The sequence below is a fragment of the Mus pahari genome, chromosome 19 (genome assembly GCF_900095145.1).
Source record: "Mus pahari chromosome 19, PAHARI_EIJ_v1.1, whole genome shotgun sequence".
Lineage (NCBI taxonomy): Eukaryota > Metazoa > Chordata > Mammalia > Rodentia > Muridae > Mus > Mus pahari.
The window spans coordinates 63,290,504-63,305,250 of NC_034608.1; positions in this window are offsets into that span (position 1 = coordinate 63,290,504).

Below are 14,747 nucleotides of genomic sequence, written 5' to 3' on the forward strand. Positions count from 1 at the left end.
TCTCTTGAGAAGCAACATGGCACAGGAATTGGTCCTGCAGGATTTCTGTGGATAACCACCTCATAGGATACTAACTCAATACCATAAGCACATAGCATTGCTCTGGGCAGCTCTCTGATGAACCTCTCTGTCAGTCTTTATGAAGCCATTCTCTGATAAATCAAAAACTAATTCCATTTATAAGATGCATATAATATGATCTATGATCTGAATGATATAGCTTTTTTTTGTTTTAGTTTTTCTAAATCTCTTAAAACTCTAATTGCCAAAATTATCTGATGAAGCTACCTTTTAAGAGTAAGCATAGCAAGATGTGATGTGGGGTGTGTGTGTGTGTGTGTGTGTGTGTGCGCACACAAGGAAAGAATAATATTTTGGGGAATATAAATGAATAAGCACAAATCTCCTACAACCATTTTTAGCAAAATCTGGAAGAGTGTATTGTGTGGCGGAAGGAAGTTCCGTCTGTGTATGAAGAATGACATGCTATTAAACACACAGCATTTTCACATCTTGTTTGACAGCCACAATCCGCAGGTCACTGTAGTAATCTCCTACATCAACAATGTGATAAAAATACATGATTTCAAAAATGGCCAGGGAGAACACAGTACCAGGCTTTGGAATTCACCAGACGAAGGTACAGATGTTGGGTCAGCCACTCACTCCTGAATGACTCGGGGAGTGTCACTGGGCTGCATTTCCTTCCTTTCCTGTGAAAGGTCACCGATTGTTCTCACCCAAGTGAATGAGGTGATTATTGACAGATATGAACAGGTACTGTAACCATCTTCAGATCATGTGGATAAGGAGAAGAGGAACTTTATTCAGCAAACCAACCTTATAGAGAAACCTTATAAGAAAGTACAACTTAGATGTTTCTGTATCAGGAAGTAGTGGGGCCACACAGGCAAGAAATACCTCCTGCAGCCCTGAGCCCCCGAAGGTTCTGACAGTAGCTGGAGGATTAGCTTTTTGACTCAGTCACCTGCATCTTGGAAATTTGGAAGGCGAATGGCAGTGATCGAAGCTAGTTGCTTCATAGTTTGGCTTTAGTGAGCCCTGGCAGAGAGGACAGGGCCCAGACATTTTGGAGATGGCTTCACTGGGGTTCTGGTGGGACTCACCCATCATTCCCTACACCAGGATTCTGCCACTCTGAGACTGTCCAACAGCATCACCCTTAACATATGAACCTGTGAGGAACATCCATCCAACCACAGAAACATCATCAGTATGTGAGATGTCCAGTCATCCTCAGACTGCAATCACCCGCCTTTTCCTGATGGGGGCAGGTAAGGGGATGTTTAATTATCTGTGTTTTAAAGTGTGGGCTCTAATGAAAGCCTGAAACTGGCAAGGCTCCCTCTATTCCTTGGTGTGAGACCATTGATTCGGATTTGAAGACATCATTAAATTAGCCACTGACTTCTTCGCTCCTAATAGACAGTACTAAATGCAGCAGATCGGAATGCTAACAATTAATCTATCTCAAATTCAGACCAAAGTATTCTTTATAGTAACATATGTGGAGTGATATAAAATTATATTATCTTTTATAATATAAAATTATAACAACTGCATGATCCCATGAATAAACAATACCTTAAAGATTTTGGAAACTGTTTTCTTCCTACCAGCCACTGCTGGACTCTGTTTTGTTTTTGTTTTTCTTACATTTTTCCACGTGATTTTTTTCTTCAAATTCCAAGGGTATGTGCGTACAATGTAACCGGCCGTTCAAGAAGATGAGCTTGAACACGTCTCTGATATGATTCAAATCAAAATGGGAAATCTCTGGAAGGTGAGGAATGGGGTGTGGTTTAGTTAAGGCACAGGCTCCTCAGGCAAGAGCTCATCAAATGGTCTCGTGGACATGACTCGGTGAAGACACACAGTCCCAGACTCAGACAGACAGGGTAAGACTGAGGGACAGAACACATGCAGAGATATGGTAAGAGAGAGAATCAGCTCCAGGGATGTGTACGGTGACTCTTTTTCTGGAATAAACCTCTCCTAAAAACAAACAAACACCTCACTTCTTTGTGCTCCAAATCCTTTGCTCAGCAAACAATTATTTGTTTGCTTAAATCTTACTTTCTTACTTACAGACCAGTGGTAAAGACCTTTGCCGTGTAAGGGTGAAGACAGGACTTCGGACCTCCTGCACTTACACAAAAGCCATGCAGTCATGGTGGCCACTGGAAATCCTATCACTTGGGAGGTAGAGGCAGGGTGTCCCCCAGGAGAAGCGGGCTAGCTAGACTGGTGAATTCTGTGTTCCAGAAGAGGTCAGGCCTCAATAAAGTAGGGAGTGATGGGAGACGCGCCCAAGGTCAAATCTGTGTTTCTACTTGCAGGCACGAGTGCTCTCAGACACATGATCTGTCCTGTCCCTGTCCCTCTTTCTCCCCTTGCCCTCACTTCTTACACACACACACACACACACACACACACACACACACCTTGAATGAAATACCCCTGGAAAAAGCATGGGCATTCCGCTGCCTGGAGAGCTTTATTTGGGAAATGCCACCAAATGCTCACCTTGAAACATCACCAGAAGAACCTCGTCTCCTTTTGTTCTCTCCAGACCAGAGTCTCCGTTGGCTTCAGAACAGCTTGGGATGCAGTTTATAGAAGGACGAACAGCAAGAACAAAAACTGACTCTCCCATCCTAACTGTTCTTTAAATATTTCATGCTTCTGATTGTCTTTGTAGTACAATCTCCCTTAATTCAATTTAAAATCAAGGTTTCCGCTCAGATTTCAAAGACTGTACGAACTGTGCGTCTAAGCACGCATGACTGTGTATTCCCTTCTCAAAGCTGTTTCTGGGGAAACAGCTTCCTTGCTTCCCACAGTATGGCTGTCTAACTACCCTGTCCTTTGTAGGAGGTGCCACAGTGGATACCTCTCTGGTAGAACTTGAATCCCAGTCCATATATGTGAAATGTCACACACAGAGTCGCTGCTTTGGCCCCTTGGGGAGAGAGCAAAATGAATTACCTTGCTCCTGGCATAGAGAATGATGAATGTGACCAGCACAGCGAGGATGTCAAACTGTCTTTCTAACCTGTCACCTGGGCTGGAACTGTGCAGTATCTGTGAAACTGACGACTAAATGCCTGAGATCAAGGAACACAAGTTCAGACAGAGCTAATTTAGAAATTATTGTCAGAACTCACAGAGGACTGGTCATAATAGGGCAGAGAGGAAAGCCTCCGGTGGCAAAAACCTCACTGTGGAGCCAAGTTCGTGATTTCTTTTCACCCTGGAAAATAAGCAGAAACATCAAGGGTGATAGCTTTGTGTAAAATCAAAGTTGCAAAGACTCAAAGACGTGTATGGATAAGGAGAATTTGCAACAATGGAGCTGTTTGTAGAAATGAGGAACTCTTTCTTTCTTTCTTTCTTTCTTTCTTTCTTTCTTTCTTTCTTTCTTTCTTTCTTTCTTTCNTTCCTTCCTTCCTTCCTTCCTTCCTTCTTTCTTTCTTTCTTTCTTTCTTTCTTTCTTTCTTTCTTTCTTTCTTTCTTTCTTTCTTTCTTTTAAATTATTTGTGAGTGTTTTTGCCAGCATGTATGTCTGAGTCCTTCATGTGCACAGCACCCTCAGAGGCCAGAGAGAACATCAGATCTCTCACAACTGGAGTCACACACAGTCGTGAGCCACTGTGTAGGTGCAGCAGATGGAGCCTGGATTCAGTGCAGCAGTCAGACTTAACTGCGGGGCCACTGGGCTTCTACTTCTATAAGGGAGCTAAGGGAGCAGGGACAAAACTTTGCATTCCAGAGCTCCCCTCTAGCCATGTGTTTTGAAGAAGAAGGAGGAATGCGCCTCTCCCTAACATTGTCTGTTCACTCAGCCGGATGCCCTGCTGCCATTTCCCCCCACCACTGCCCCTCCCCTCACCCCCCCCCAAGAAAATGAAATCAAGGCAGGAAATGGTAAAAGGTAAAAAGTCCCAGATGAGGAAGAAACTCTGATCAATCCAAAAACATATGTGAACGTTCGTGAAGCCTCAAGGATAGTCTATGCATCCTTAGTTAAGAAAACAAAAAACACAAGAGAGGCTTACTAATTAAATGAAGATATTTCCTCGCTCACAGCCAATTGAAAGTCCCCAAGCCGTTTCAAAGAGAATGTCCGTGTCTACTGGAAATATTTGAAACTGGACCATGAATAACGTAAGTGCTTTTGAACCGGGCATGACTGATGTAAAGCAAAGCAAAGAGACTGAAAGGAAGATGAATATAAGAATATTTGCATATGTGCGTTAATGACAAACCTAAACAAGACCAGAATCAAACATTCTTAAAGAAAACCACATGCATCCATTCAGATTTCAGTTCAGTAGCTCAAGTCTGGACAGTAGGTGGGGGGGGGGGGGCATTGTGTCAAAGGAGGAGTTGTGGGGGAGGGGAAGGGGGACAGGAAGAAAACGTGAAACCACTTGGCACCTGTGAGCTACTGACTTTCCCACAAAGGCATAGGAAAACAAACAAATAGATTCCCTGTGCAGGAGAAGGCAGCTTTGTTTTGCAGAGTTTTACACACCAACTCCCAACAGGGAAAGAAAGGATGGGATCTGATTGCTGTCTGGAGAGAGCACTTCCTTTGCCCGCAGAGGTGGAAACCTGACTCCGGACACAAAGACACACAGGTAAGGGTTCTGGCAGCTAAACTGGCTGCTTGCCCATGGCGGGAAAATCATTAAAATGAAGTTGCTACTCCCCCCCCCCCTCAGGACCTGGGAAACTTTGAGGACACAACGTCACCGTTTTAGTCCTCAGATTACCAACTCAAATATCACAAATGCAGAGGACGCCCCACGGCAGTGTTGTGAAGTTGGAGACCACAGTTTCTTGGGTGGCCTAGGATTTCTCTGAGGTTTTGGGTCCACCTCCCCACCCCTTCCACCCCCACCTCCATGCCCACCCCTTGCTCCATCTCAATCGCCACATTTGTTGGTGTCTGTAGGTAACATCTGGAATTGTAGTGGTAACCCTCGTGTGTGTAAACATGATATGCTCCACTTAGCAGGTCCTGTCTTCACAGGGTATAAGATACATATATCACATCTGGGGGTCGGGGGTCGGAGGCTCTTTAAGCATGCAAGTATGCAGGGTTCTGCTGAGCGTTTGAACGAAAATCAGCCATCTGGGGAAGGAATTCATCCCTCACATTTGGACATGAAATTTGGAGGGTGAGCTTCAATTAGCACATAGAAAGGGGCTTTGATTCTTTCAGCCTTTGCTTTGTTGAATGAAGGTGCCCTTTAAGAACAAACTAAAAATTGAGACCTAAGGAGCTGCATAGATATCCTGATTGTACTAGGTCTTTGGCAATAGGAGGTCAGGTCACTAGCTTAGTCTATAGAGAAAGCAGTGTTTTAGCATAAGTTAAAATTGAATGGAAGAAATAAGACAGTGTTCTCCTGTGGTGAGATGAATCAGACATAAGTTATTTAAGGCAAAATCCCTTTTTTTTGTTCTTGTGGTCATGCTGGGGATCAAATCTAGTGCCTCACTTCTGCCAAGCTCCAGCCTATGGAATGGTGCTGCATACATTTAGTGTGGTCTTTTTGCCTCAGTTAACCTAATCTAGACATCCCCACAGACATCCCAAAGGTTTGTCTCTTAAGTGAGTCTATTTCCTATAAGGATGACAATCAATATTAACCATTGTAAGAGGAAAAAAAAAATCCCAGTTCTGCTTATCCAGGAAACATGAGTTAAGGCTGAGATGGTTCCAAGGAGAAGCTTTGGAGGCCACAGGGAAGGTCTTCATTTGTTCCCACAAAGAATGAGCTGCCTACTTGGTCATGTTGCTCCCAACTTCCAGTCAGTGTCATTCATCCCTGGCTATGAATGAAGTCGGTTGCTTTCATTTAACAACTAACTGATGTTGCCTGCAGTTGTGTCCTGGTTTTCTGTGTCCTTGGATATTTACACAGTCATTTTGGATATATATCTCAACTGTATATAGCCTTTTTCACTAACCATAGCACTGATCCAGATGATAATATAGAGTTTGATACATTGCCAGGTGATGACATCTGCTCACCTGTGAGTAATTTGCAAGCTCCCTCGCTGCACTAGGGTAACTCTCCTACCAACTGGCTTCACCTTTCTTGTTCCGTGGCCAATTTGCAGAGGGTTACATAACCAGGATGCACTTACGCAGAGATTTGAACTACACTAAATCGCTTTCAAAGCCACCCCGGGTAGAATGAACTTGTTGATCTAGCCTGCTTTTCAGAGGAGGGCTAAAAAGTAACGCTTCCCACAGCCTGCTCTGTAAAGAGATACCCAGAAAGGAAGAAAGAGAAAGGGCAGAATCAGAAAGCACAAAGGTATTATCACTAAAGATGCCCATCGAGGGACAGGACATCCCTTCATCCGGCAAGAAAGCCTACACTTCCTTGGCGGCTTCCGTTGGCTGCCCTCTATACCATCCATTATTGGTACTCTTCCAGATTTAGACTCAGGGAGTTTCAGGGTTTCCAAAAGGCTGAGAAACCCCGAGAAAGATTGTCATAAAACTCAAAAGTGAAACGCATTAATTACAACCAATTCAGTCTTCTCTCTGTATCTGAGATATTAGTTTGGTAGGGCTGTCAGAGTCCTGCAGACTGAAGAGTAAGATGTGTTTGCTCGTCAAGTAGAAAAATATATTTCTTTGCATACATTTGAAATAGTAAGTGTTAGCAGTGCATCTCAACCTGTGGGTCACAACCCCCCAAAAGACCATCTTTTATGTTACAGTTCACAGCAGTAGCAAAATTACAGTTATGAAGTTGTAATGAGGGTAACTTTATGGGTGAGTGTCACCACAGCATGAGGGACTCTATCCAAGGATCTCAGCATAAGGAAAGCTGAGAACGGCTGTGTTACGGGACCAACATATAAACTGAGCACCGTCAAAATTCAGCCTACTGCTATGTGTAATCCTATAAATACCAGTTCTATAAATTCAAATATAAATTCTATTCTTATAAAATAGAAACTTAGGATATATGTCACCAAGATTGCAGAATTTTGAACTCATTATTTATTTATAAAAACAGTTTCTAGGTTATGGTCTTCTCAGCGTATAACAAGTTTTGGGTTGCTGTAAAGAATGACTACACATCTCACAGTCCATTTTAAGTTAAATGGATGACTTGTAGCTCTAAGTCTGCAGAAGCCGTGCGCATATCCAGCTCACGGTTTTGTTTGAAATTCAGTGCATCTCTGCTCTGATTGCCTGCTCCAGACTCCACTGTCTGGCTAAGCCCCTGAAGCTTAGCAGATACAAATCCTTTACCTGTGTTCTCCTTAGAACTTCGCCTGCTTCCCCACCACAGCTCTGGCAGTTCTTCAGCCATGGTAAGTATTGCTCTGTTCAGTTCTAGGACCTCTCAAAACTCAACACAGATGGTACAAAAATTCTTCCATTCTCACCTTCAAAACATGGTCACGTCTGAATACCTGTGGTACAAGCCATTGCTGTCTCCTGCCATGCCTCTCATAGCTGCGCTCCCCTGACAATTTTCCTACCTTTGACCTTCCGCTCTGTTCAGCAGCATCACCAACTCAGAGTTGCCTTTGTAAGTGTGAACCAGGCCATGATCATCTCCATCCCTCATTTCCATCTAACTTAGAGGAAAGCCAAGATCTTACCTCACCCTAAGCCCCTTTGTCCCTCTCAGGCTCAGCACTCACCCGCCCTCCCTCCTGCCTGGTCACTCAGGCCTCCTAGATGCTATTCCTAAATGCCCAGCAAACTCTCCTTTGTCATTGCCTTTCCATGGCACCACAGTAGGTTGAATCCCCTGCCTCCTGCAAGTCCTGGTTCAAATCTAACCTTAGCAGGATGACCACGACCACCACATAGGAAGCGGCTACTGGTCTCCATCTCTGCTCTGGAGAGTCTGTATTTCTCTTACTTGGTTTGAGACTGGCTGACTCCATGACAGGCTTTGAATTGGCAGTTAGGGGGACTAGGCTCTGTTTCCAAGAACGCAAGTCAAGGCAACTCCAGGCCTCAGAAACTGCCCGGCCACCTGGCCGGAGGCAAGGACAATAATGGGTCAGCAGCAGTTTCCAGACTGCCCCAGCAACAGTTTCCAGACTGCCCCAGCAACAGTTTCCAGCCCCCAACACCCCAGCAATGGTTCTGGAATGTCCCTAGAGATAGAGCCAACTGATTAAGATAGAGCTCACCTACCCCTCCCAGAAATTTCCCTCATGTGCTTTAAATCTGGCCTGTGAGCTCACTTCAGAGTCTCCATCTTTGTAGATGGTGACCCCAGGTATGTTGGACTTCTGAAGAATAAAACACTTTGCATTTGCTACTTGAGTACTAGGATATCACTACTTGAGTCTAGGATATCATTCTCGAGTGAACCATGGACCCTTATAGGTTTGCATTTCTTCCTTCTGTAGGGCATACCCTCCATTTGTTTTTGTTTATTTTTTTATTTTTAAAAAAGATTTATTTATCTTATGTACACTGTCGCTGTCTTCAGACACACCAGAAGAGGGCATCAGATCTCATTTCAGATGGTTGTGAGCCACCATGTGGTTGCTGGGAATTGAACTCAGGACCTATGGAAGAGGTGTGGGTGCTCTTAACCACTGAGCCATCTCTCCAGCCCTTCATGCCCTCCATTCATGAGGGCATAGTTATTGCGACAGCTGCCCCACCACCTCCCTGCTTCAGACAAACTTGTTGAGGTGCGAATGTTTTATTCACCAATGTACCATCTCTGGCTAGACCCGAGTTTGTCATACAGTTGATACTCCATGTATATCTGTTAGAATGGGGCATGTTGGCACACAGCTGACTGAGACAGAATTTTGAGTTAGAGGCACAATCAAGGCTGCAGAATAAGATTCTGTCTCAACAATCAGTAAATGGTTGTTGCATAAATGACTAAGTGAATGGATTCGAGTGCAAAGTTATTTTTGTAGTACTGTACATCAGAAAGTGTCATCAAATTTTGGAAGGGAAGAGATTGTAACATGCTTTCGGGGGAGGGTCGGATCTTCCACCTGGAGGAAAGCCCAGGCTCTTGGCATACTCTGGTCTGATGTTTTCTTGTACATCCTACAAAACCTTTACAAATCCTCAAAAAACTATCCATTCCTTGTTGCTTCATTTTCTTGTTCCCAACCTTCAGTATCCCATTGTTCATTTCTCCTGCTCGGAAGCACGTGTTTTCTAAATGATTTCTGTAAGAAAATAACTTCTGTAAAATATCCACTTGATCTTAAGCAACCCGGGTTAGTGCCCAGGACTTGCCTCCCTCATCCGTACAGAGAAGGCATGGATTGCAGATATTCCGTGGAGTTAAGTGAGGTCCAAACAATTACTTAATACAAATGCCAGGACAGTGCATGTGTAGCAAGACCTTTCTAAGTGCTGCCTATTTTTATTCTGAATAGATTACATCACAAACAAATATGCTTAATTTAGGTCTGTGTTGTGTTATATTTTATTTTATAAATGGCATTTGTCAATATAGTAAGAAATAAAAGAATATTGTATAATCACATCTGGATTGAAGAAAATGTATGCATGTGTTTTCACCAAATTTAGAGCGATCTAACCTAAATATGAAATCAGCGGCATGGTCAAAATCCACTTTGGAAAAGTTCAAACAGAACATCAAAATGATGGGCAGTGAATGTTCAGACCAACAAAATCTTGAATACAACAAATGACCTGTAGGATTTGAAGCAAGAGAGACATAACTTTTAACATGTCAAAGAAAGGGAAACAGAGTCATTTTGAACCTGAGACCTGAGCTGAGAGTTTACAAGGACCCACATCTCTCATTACAGGTACCAACTTGCTCACAAGTAGTTTTTTGTATGAGCATCCTGCACAGGGTGACCCAGGTGAGAGGCACAGGGAAGCCAGGTCGGAAGGGACAGGGAAACCTTATTTGACACTGGTTAATGCCTCTTCAAACACCTCTAGCAGATCACGGAGCAGATAAAAAACAAATTGGTATCTTCAGAGGTCTGGGGATGTCTGCTGAGAACTTGTGATATAAAGTCAATTCATAAGTGTGGGAGAATTTAGAATGGACCTTAAACATTACAAACACATTTAGAAATCATTGTTTTACTGTTGAAAAAAATTGCTATATTGAGAGGTCCAGTAAAAATGTCCTCTTTGAAATAGCATTCTAATCATAAGGACGATGAAAGATGAGATGGGAGAAGAGGCAACGCACAGATGCCTGAGGGGTCTGGGACCAAAAGACACATGAGTATGTTCATACAACAAAACCCATGACTGTATACAGGTGGATTCCTTAAAGAAGTCACATAAGCAGTAAGGCCTAGTATGTCCAAAGATAACCAGTCAGTTTCTCTTATTACAAATAAAATATCCACCTACCTTCAAAAAGATCTGTATGTTCTGGGTTTTTGTGGGCTCCCAACATCACTGTTGCTTCCCTGTCTGGTCACCTTAAACAAAACTCTCTTCCAGCATATGAATGTTGCAATCTACTTAGACAATTTTACAATTGAGATGAATGGACATTCTGAGATAAATAAAAAAAAAGGTGAAAAGGGCTCTTACGAGCAAGCAAAAAAAAAAAAAAAAAAAAAAAAAATCCCAGAAGGAAGCTAAGGGAGGAACTGAAGCTCGAGTCCGTTAGACGCCCAGAAACTGAAAACATTGCATCTGCAAAATGAATGGAAACTTTGATCGACCAGTAGGAAACAAGACAAGCACTCAAACATTTTAAAATCTGGAAGCCAAGGGCTAGGGGTCTGAGGCAGTGGTATGGTGCAGACCTAGCTTGGAAGAGGACAAAGGCTCACTATCCCCCAAGATGAAAGTCAAGACAAAAACTCTCAACAGAATAATTTGAAGAATGGGTTGAGGAAATCATCTAATGATTAAAAGGGAACAAAACACGAGTGACATGGGAGAGACAATGAGAAGCACTAAAGGAATGACAGTTCATGAGGTCAAATAGGACTTTGGAGAAGAGAAAAACAGAAGAAAATAAACTTTCAAAGGTAACATATTTCTGCTGTTGCATTGATGTGACCAAAATGTGTTGTGTAAACAACTTAAAGGGAAGAACGATGGTATTTGGATCCCGGTTTCATCAGTGTCCGTCCATCATGGTGGAGATGAATCGTTAGGACAAAGCAGTTCCCATTACAGCCATGAAGAGGAAGATGCCGCGGCGGACTGAGGTTCAGGTGTGACTGTCTTCCCACGACCTCTTTTCTCCAGCTAGCCTCACTGATTGTGGTGGTCTGAATGGTCCCCATAGAGATTTTAATGCTTGGTTGCCTGGAAGGGTCACTTTTATGAGGTGTGGCCTTGCTGGAGGAAGTATGTCACTGAGCGTGTGGACTTGGAGGTTTCAAATGATCAAGCCAGGCCAGGGTCTTTCTTCCTACTGCCTGTCAATTCAAATGTAGAACTCGGAGATCCTTCTCCAGCGCCATGTCAACTATGTATCACCACGCTTCCTGCCATGATGACTATAGACAAAGCCAATCCCAATGAAATGTTTGCCTTAGTAAGAGTCGCTATGCTCTTCTCAGTAATAGGAACCCTAACCAAGACACTGATCAAAATCTATACAGCCTCTCCAAAAAATGACACCAAGGCATGAGCCAGAGTTTGGGGGGTAGGGATAGGGCAACATTTAAATTCAAATCCTAAAGGATAAAAATATGTGAACATTTTCGAAAATGAAAATGTCCCCAACTAAAGAGCATACACACCCCAAAATACATATGAGCGAATTAATTAAATGAAAAGCACCTTAATACATCACAAAAGGCCTCAGAAGACTAGGAATAGTGAGAATTTAATAACATCTTGTGACGAAACTTAAGGAACGCACAAAGCAGCAGAAACCAAAGCTACACTTGTAGCCTAGAAAGCAAAGCAGAGGAGAGCATTTGGACCTGGAATTGAGCAATGGAAGGTTGGGAGGGTGAACTGTAGATGTTTTCAAAGCCTGCAGTTACTTGAAGATATGCTATAGTTAAGGGAAAAATGAAATGGTAGGAAATAGTGAGATCCCCTCACAGAGGAGCTGCAGGAACACCAGCCCAGCATTTAGTAGAATTGAGAGAGGGCTAAAAAGTTTCCTGGAAGGGCTGGAGAGATGGCTCAATGGTTAAAACCACTGGCTGCTCTTCCACAGATCCTGAGTTCAACTCCCAGCAACCACATGGCAGCTCACAACCATCTGCAATGGTAATACCAAATGTTACAATTACGTTCTACATTTGCAGCGGGGACTGTTTCTGACTCAATTGCCTGTGATTGGACCCCACTTCCCTACCTGGAATGCCTGGCTGGGCCTCAGTGGACGAGGATGTGCTTAGTCCTGCTGGGACTGGATGTTCCAGGCAGAGCAGTACTCAAGGGGGGCTTCCCCTTCTGTAAGAAGAAGGGGAAGGAGTAATGGGGAGAGGGATTTGTAAGGGCAGGACTTGGAAGAGGGGAGAAGGGGAGGTTGCAATTGAGAAGTAAAAGAGAATAAATAAATTAATTAAAGTTAAAAAATTAAAATATAAAACAAATAAAAGGCCCACTGCATATAAAGAAAGGAAGCAATCCACTAAGAAGATTTAATGCTTATAGAAATATACACACCAACTATTTATATACCCAATTTCATAAAACAATACTAAGCATAAAGGGACAGAGAGTCTGATACAATAATAATGATAACTTATATATATACAAGTCTTATCAATAGATAAATAAGCTAAAGGAAAAGATTAGCAATGAAACTTCAAAGTTAAATTGAACCACAGATCAAATGGATTTAATGGAATATTCCACACAATTGTCATGGCATATGAATTATTTCCAGCATTTCTTGGAATGTTCTTCAAAAAAAGATAACATTTTAGGCAATAAAGAAAACCTTAACAAGTTAAAAAATACTTTTCTTGTATTTTATCAGCTTATAATGGCACAAAACCAGAGATCAGAAGCAAGTGAAACTACATTAAACATACAGACCCTGGGATCAACTTCTCCATTTCTAGAAAGAAAATATCATTTGGATTTTGCTAGGAATTGACTTAAATCCCTAGGTACCATGTTCAGCAATATGAAGTTTCAGGTACACATCTACATAGTCATTTGGGTATTCTTTGATCTATTTCAACAGTTTTTTTTTTTTTTTTTTCATTTTAAGTGCACAAATCTTGGGCATCCTTAGTTAAACTCATTCTCAAGTATTTATTCTATTTATTCAGATTGTTCATGTCTGGTGTATGGACATACAATTTATTTTTATCTTGTTTCCTGTATCTTTGGTGAATTCATTTATTAATTTCAATTGTAGTGGGGTGAGAGTGTAAAAGGTTATGTAATCTGCTAATGGAGGATTTCTCTTTCTTCAATGTGTGTGACCTTCATTTTCCACACTTCTAATGGCTCTGGCCAGAACTTTGGAGACAATGTTAAATGGAAGTAATGAAAGAGCTCTGTCTTTGTTTCAATATTTCATCATTGAACATGATATTACTTGTGAATTCTTACAAATGCCATTTATTATGTAAGTAAACTTGTTCCCTTCCCTTGTGTTTTGAGTATTGTCTGTTTTGTTTTGTTTTGTTTTTACTTTGTAGTATTAGGGATTGAATTTAGGGCCTTGTGTACCCTTGGATTGCTTATCAAAGAACTAGCAGTCTGATAGAATGAATTAGGCCAATTCCCCTTTTTTGCAATATTTTGAAAGATTTTTTCAGAGGAACTGATGGAATTTTTCTTTAAATGTTTACTTAAAAAAATCAGAGAAGCCACCTGGCCTGGGCTTTCCTTGACAATTCAGTCTCTTTGTTGCAGGTCTGTCCACAGCCTCTCCTTCTTTTTGAGTCAGTTTTGAAGATTTACATGTTTCCAGCAATGTATATCTGTGCCACTAGGGCTGTGATGTTCTTCCTAGGATTAGGTAATATATCCTAAGATTCATATAAAAGACCAAAAATAGTGACTGGAGCCCTGAGCAAAACAGAATGCCAGAACTGTCACAACACTTCATTTCAAACTATACTACAGAACCATAGTAACAAAAATACCAACGGTTCTAGTACAGAAATAACGTGTATAAGCCAAATGAAAATGAAGACTCCATTATTAACTCACACAGTGACAGCCATCTGATTCCTGACAACAGTGCCAAAAATATCAGAGAAAAATGTGCCAAGGAAGGTGGGGATTCACACATAGAAGAATAAAATAAGACCCAAAGTGGGCCAAATGCCTGCATGTAACACTTGAAGCTCTGGAATTGCCAGAGAAAAACACTTCAAGGTACAGGCACAGGCAATATGTTTCTGAATAGAACTCTAGTAGGTCAAGAACTGCAAACGGTGAATGCATCAGAGTCTAAAGCTCATGCACAGCACAAGAACCAGTTAATAAACCAAAGAGTCTGTCCATCTACAGAACGTGAGAAAAACTTTCAAGCTATTCATTTGACAGGGCATTAGTATCTAGAATATATAAAGACCTTAAAATTAAACAACAAAAGAGCACAAATGGCACATTGACGCACGGAGGACGGTTGACATTTTTTAGATAACAAGGAAATGCAAATCAAAACTACACCAAGGGCAGTGAGATAGCTCAATGGATGGAAGCATCTGCTGCCAGGCTAGATGACCTGAGTTTGCTACCTGGGACCCACATGGTAGGAGGAATGGAGAGACTTCTCCCAAATTGTTCTCTGGCCTCCATTCCATGCACTAAC